The following is a 5,750-nucleotide window of genomic DNA, read 5'->3' as shown; positions in this document are numbered from 1 at the left end:
CATCTGAGAAAGGAGTTTCTTATTTAGGGAGCAATTTTGAGGCTCCGCCTCTCAAACTTGTAGGTTTCTATTTCAGCAGCCCAAGAAAGTGAAGTTTCCTGTCGGTAAATAATAATCTTGCACAAGGAGAAACAATAGTCAAGAAATCCCTCTTTGCTTTTTTCTGACTTAAAAGTATCAGTGGCTGAAGGGAGTTTGAACGTTAGACTTTTCTTTTTCAGCTCATTTACACGTGGGTCATTAGAAACCTATAGCCCTTGAATGAGGTTCAGCGTATCACATGGGAGACGTGTGCCCCCTAGCTACGTTCCCCTACATTCCTGTTCACGGACCAGCACTGTCAGGAGAAGTTGGTAGAGGCTTCTCTTTCTGCTAGGACTTGACTGCATTTTCTGGAAGGGGGGTGGGCCTTCTATGACCCTGCTGTTGTTTAAATGGTTCCTAAGCACTCACCCAGTTTTTAATAGGTGACAAACCTGAAGCTTCACAGAGATAGAAGGTCATTATAAATATAAGTCCTTATTCAAATATATCAAAGGAGTTTGGCACTATTGCCTTTTGACTAGGCTGCTTTACCCCAATGATTAAAATCATGGTTACACATGCTTTCTGCATTAGTCATGGGTAAATACACATGGTTAGTGTACTCATTTTTGAAGCCTCGAAAAATCTGGAAGAGCACTGAGCTTCTTGAAGGTTAGGGGGCCTGATAAACCCTTTGTTTTGCAGTGTTTTTCCTGTGGCACTGTGCATGCAGTCTGGAGTTCCATACACCCTGGAATGTCAAGTAAATGGCAGCAGTCAGGGGACAGTATTGTGGTAAACCCACCACCGGATCTGCCGGAAGGATGAGCCTTCCCAAAAGCTAATGTAGGCAAATGTTCTGAGGCTGTCTACAGAAACGAAGAAAGCCGATTGTCTTAATCCAAACCAACATCATGTGTACATTTGGACCATTAGTCAATGCTAAAAAGAAACGAGCTGTCAAACCATGAAAAGACATGGAGGTACCTTAACTGCTTGTTATTAAGTGAAAGAAGCCAATCTGAAAAGGCTCCAAACAGAATAATTCCAACTACATGACATTCTGGAGAAGGCAACGGTGTGGACATAGTAAAAAGAGTGGTTGTCAGGGAGTAGGGGAGAGAGAGAGGAGGAACATGGGATTTTGAGGGCAGTGAAACTAGACTGAGTGATACTACGATGGATACGTGACAGCATACATTTGTCCAAACCCATAGAATGTGCACCACTGAGGCTGAAGCCTCATGCAGCCATGGACATTGGGTGATAATGGTGCGTCAGTCAGTGTGGGTTCATCAGCGGTCGTCTGGTACAGGATGTTGATGGCGGGGGAAGCAGTGAATGCATGGGGGCAGGAGGTGTGGGGAGCTCTGTAATTTCTGCTCAGTTTTGCTATGAACGTAAAACTGCCCTAAAAAATAAGATCTATTAAAAAAATGAAAAAAATGTGTTATGGTATTTAAAGACAGCGGAAGAATTCTTTGCACCAGAACACACAGGAAGACCAGAGGTAATACGAAACTCCGTGGGCAGGATGATGAGTGATCCCACCGTGGGGGGGATTTCAGCAGCTGGGGCACTTCTAAAAGGGAGGAAGACAGGGACTTCTTATTAACTAAATGTCTCCTCTGTACCAGCCGTTGGTCAGGTTCCTTCCTTGTGTCGCTTGATTCCTCCGGATAACTCATGAAGGCTGGTACGCCTTAGTGGAGACCTCCCTCGTTTCTAGGTGGGACCTCCTAAAAAGCATCTGGTGTGCTTCGCCCCTTGTCAGAAGGAGTTCAGATCCTTGAAGGGAACAGTCTGGCTCAGTGTCTGAGGTGACCACTTTTATTTTTATTTTTTTTTAATAATTTTTTATTGTTATGTTAATCACCATACATTACATCATCAGTTTGGGATGTAGTGTTCCATGATTCATTGTTTGCGCATAACACCCAGTGCTCCACGCAGAACGTGCCCTCCTTAATACCCATCACCAGGCTAACCCATCCCCCACCCGCCTCCCCTCTAGAGCCCTCAGTTTGTTTGTCAGAGCCCATCGTGAGGTGACCACTTTTAATTAATGCGGACGTGGTCACAGAGCTTCTGAAGGGACACGGGGACGCTGCAGCCCTGAAACTTGTTTGGGTTGATGCCCTTTGTTGAACCCCTCTGTGGACTAGACTCTTGGATGTAAGGGTCATCTCTTTGGTTTTATTCGGAATTAGGTGTGTCACTGTAAGGCTGATCGTAATAGCAATCGGCAAAGTTAGATTTCATTCTCGCAGCATCCACCCCATGCCAACATAAATTATTTCAGTTCTTACAACAACCTTAGAAGTAGATATTATTGACATTTTCAGTTTTGAAAATGAGGCAGGAAGGGTTCAGTTAAATTGCACCTCATCCTGTCACTGCCGATTTGTGGAAGTGGGATTCAAATGCCGGGTTCTCTGACTGCATGGGCTAACTCGCCGCTGACAGCCCCTGGCAGCCAGGAGACACAGCGCCGAGTATGTACGGATGGACAGACAGACAAGCAGGGATGCGCTGACAGGCAGGCGCTCAGGACCACTTTTTTTTTTTTTTTTCTTTTTCTAGAAGGAAATGATCATTTTTTTTTTCTTAAAAAGGAAATGAGAGTTTAAAAAACTATCTGAAAGAGCAAACACTGTGGCCATCCCTTCCTTTGTCTGAACTCAGGTGGTGTGTGCTCCTGTTTGTGGGGGTTGGGCACACCTTTGTCTATTGTGCTATTCCCTGTTTCTCTTCCATTTCCTTCACTCTCAAGAAACTTTCTCTCTCGGGCGCCTGGGTGGCTCAGATGGTTAAGGGTCTGCCTTCAGCTCAGGTCATGATCCCAGGGTCCTGGGATCGAGTCCTGCATCGGGCTCCCTGCTCCTTGGGAGCCTGCTTCTCCCTCTGCCTCTCTCTCTCTCTCTCTCTCTCTCTTTCTCTCTCTGTTTCTCATGAATAAATAAATAAAATCTTTAAAAGAAAAAGAAACTTTCTCTTTTTTTTTTCAAAGCATAAGTTAGTCTACTACTCTTGATCCTTGATGCTGTTTTCCTGGGTATCAGAATGAAAAAAAAAAACACATTATTTATTATAGTTCAGAAAATTGGAGTTCAAAAAAAACCCATGGAATTTATAAAATCCAATCTCCATATTTCAGTACCACAGAAATAGGGGTCAGGGAAAGTGTGTGACTGACTCTGAGTCTGTTGGTCAGTGGCAGAGCTTGGACTCAAACTCAGGCCTGTTGCCCCCCGGCCCCCCCACTTGTACGTCCACAGCGCCTCTGCTGAGTGCAGGGAACAGACACTCTTCTGTGGGGCTCAGGCGAAGCTGGGACCCTGGTGTCTCCTGACTGGGCCTCGGAAGTACGGTATACTAGAGCTGCTTTCTTGACATCTTGGTCTGCATTCCCATGTTCCCAATTAGGATGAAATGAGGGAGGCAAGCAGAGAAGACGGGGGCCTCCCCAAAGTGCCCGCTCCACAACTCAGGGAGGGGGCGGTCTCTGCAGACAAAAGGCTGATAATTACCAAAGTTAAGACTGTGCCTCATTAAGCAGGCAGAGCCCCTGGGAGCAGCACCCTTGCCTCACCCTCTGGCTTCCCCAGCTCAATTAAACAGCTTGTTTGCCTTCTCATTAGCAAACTTGTGAGCGCCTTGCTCTGTCCCCTGAGTTGCTCAGAAGAAAAGTTTTGTGGGAGGGATTCCTTAGCTGGATGGGTCTGGCCGTCCTGCTTCCCTGTGGGAAATCTAGGTATATCCAGGTCCTTCACACAGGCTCCGTGTGACAGTGACGGTTCGGCAATGGGTCCAAGACGCGTCTGCTTGACCAAAGCGGGGCACAAGCAAAAGCCTGGGTTGGTTAAGGATATGGGGTTCAGTACTACTGCCTGAGATCTAACTGAGAAGCAGGGGAATATCTAAGGCTAGTTTTGGCCACGCTGCTCGAAGATTGTCAGCACGGTCCTGTGCTGCTGGGCGTGAGGTGAGAGTGTCTTCATGCGCCCAGGTTCTGTGTTACACATGGCAGAAACAGAAGCCCCAGTATATCAGAGGTCTCAGACCCTGCCCCTGTCTCCCCATCCTGGCTGCCCCTTCCATTAGTAGAGTTTTGTTTTTGTTTTTTTTTTAACTAAGTTAGGCCGTCACCCAGTCCGTGGATGTTGTCTGGGCTCCCCACCCCCACCCAGAAGGATTCCTTCAGGCCCCACACGTGGGCACAGCTCTGTGCTGCTCAGCAAACACTCCCCCATCTCAGGAGTGCCTCTGCACTGAGCGAGGCAGGACAGAACCCATGCTGACTCCCCATCTAGCAAGCAGAGGTCCGAGGCTCTGGGAGCTTACCCAGAACGGGGACTGACTACGTGGGTGGGGTGTTTTAGCCCTTGTTAATGGAGGTCCGTTGAAATGACATTCAGAGTTGCCTGATCTTTCAGCCCCCTCAGACCAACCATTAGTAATTTATTCAAAACCTATGTATCTACCACCAACAAATTAGTAGGAATAGCAGAAATGCTATTTGAGAGCCCACTGAAGTGGGTCTATAAGCTTGTACATAAGGAAAGTGAGGCTCAGAATGTTACATGACTAGTCTAGGAAAAGAATGGATCTCGGGATCATGCCCAGGTGGGGTGGGGGAGGAGGACGTTTTAGGCAAAGGACCAATATAGGTAGGTAAGGAGGTGGGTTCCATGATTAGCGACAGCTCAGAATGGACAGAGAGGAAGACATACAAGCAGGCGGTAAGTGGGAGACACAATTAAAGGCAATCGATTCAGAAAATGCTGGAGCTCAGCATTACGATGACTCCACCTGCCCTGGCCTGTGGCACCGGATCTACTAAAAAACTCATCCTTAGTCTCTTAATGCACCTGGATTCTGTGTTAGACGTGGAAGAAACGGAAGAGTCATTAGTATGTCAGAGGTCTCAGGCCTGCCCTCCATCCTTGCTGCGCAGACCTGTTTCCCCATCCCTGCTGTCCTCCTGCCATTAGTAGGAGTTTTTAGTTCAGTTAGGCCATCATACAGCCTTTGGTTCCTGGACCCCAATCCAGACGCCTGAGGCCCGACTCTCGTTGACTCTTCTGATGAGGGTGCTGCATCCTATCACCTGTTCAGGGGCACCCTGGCCTGTGTCTGCCGCAGGCAGGCAGGCCGGCAGCCACGGGATGGGAATGCTCATTCCTTCTTCATGTCAGTTCAGCAGCTGCAGCCTCGCCTAGCAAGAAATAGACCCTCTTGAAGAGTCAGGGGAGACACCCAGGAAATCATCTGATCCCATATTTTCAAACAAACAAACATTAGAACCATAATATAGGAAGCAGATACGCACAAAGTAGAAAGCAGACTCAAATAGAAAGTAGGACTGGGGACCAGAAGCCCCGTCACCCTTACACCCACTTTTTTCCGCCGGCTCCCAACTAGTTCCTCTGCTGAGATCCTAGAGTTCAGTCTTCTTGTTCTTCAGGCCAGGGAACGGCAGGCCAGGGAAGTGACAGGCCCTGCTGAGGATGCGTGGCTCGTTGGGGACAAAGGCAGGACTGCAGCATGGCAGAGACGGGTCTCTGTCCTCATAAAATTGTTTTCAATTGTTTTTCTGTAAAAATGAAAAACAAAACAAACAAACAAACAAACACCCCAAAGATTCCTGGAGCTGCTGTGAAGAGACATGGACCCGACCCCCGGTCCCAGTCCTCTCTGGCGGGCGTGACCTTGGTGAGATCCGC

The sequence above is a fragment of the Eumetopias jubatus genome, unplaced genomic scaffold, assembly GCF_037043125.1.
Source record: "Eumetopias jubatus isolate StellerSeaLion01/CBP00866 unplaced genomic scaffold, mEumJub1_p1.0 scaffold_12, whole genome shotgun sequence".
In the NCBI taxonomy this organism is placed as follows: domain Eukaryota; kingdom Metazoa; phylum Chordata; class Mammalia; order Carnivora; family Otariidae; genus Eumetopias; species Eumetopias jubatus.
Note: the sequence above shows the minus strand (reverse complement) of the source record.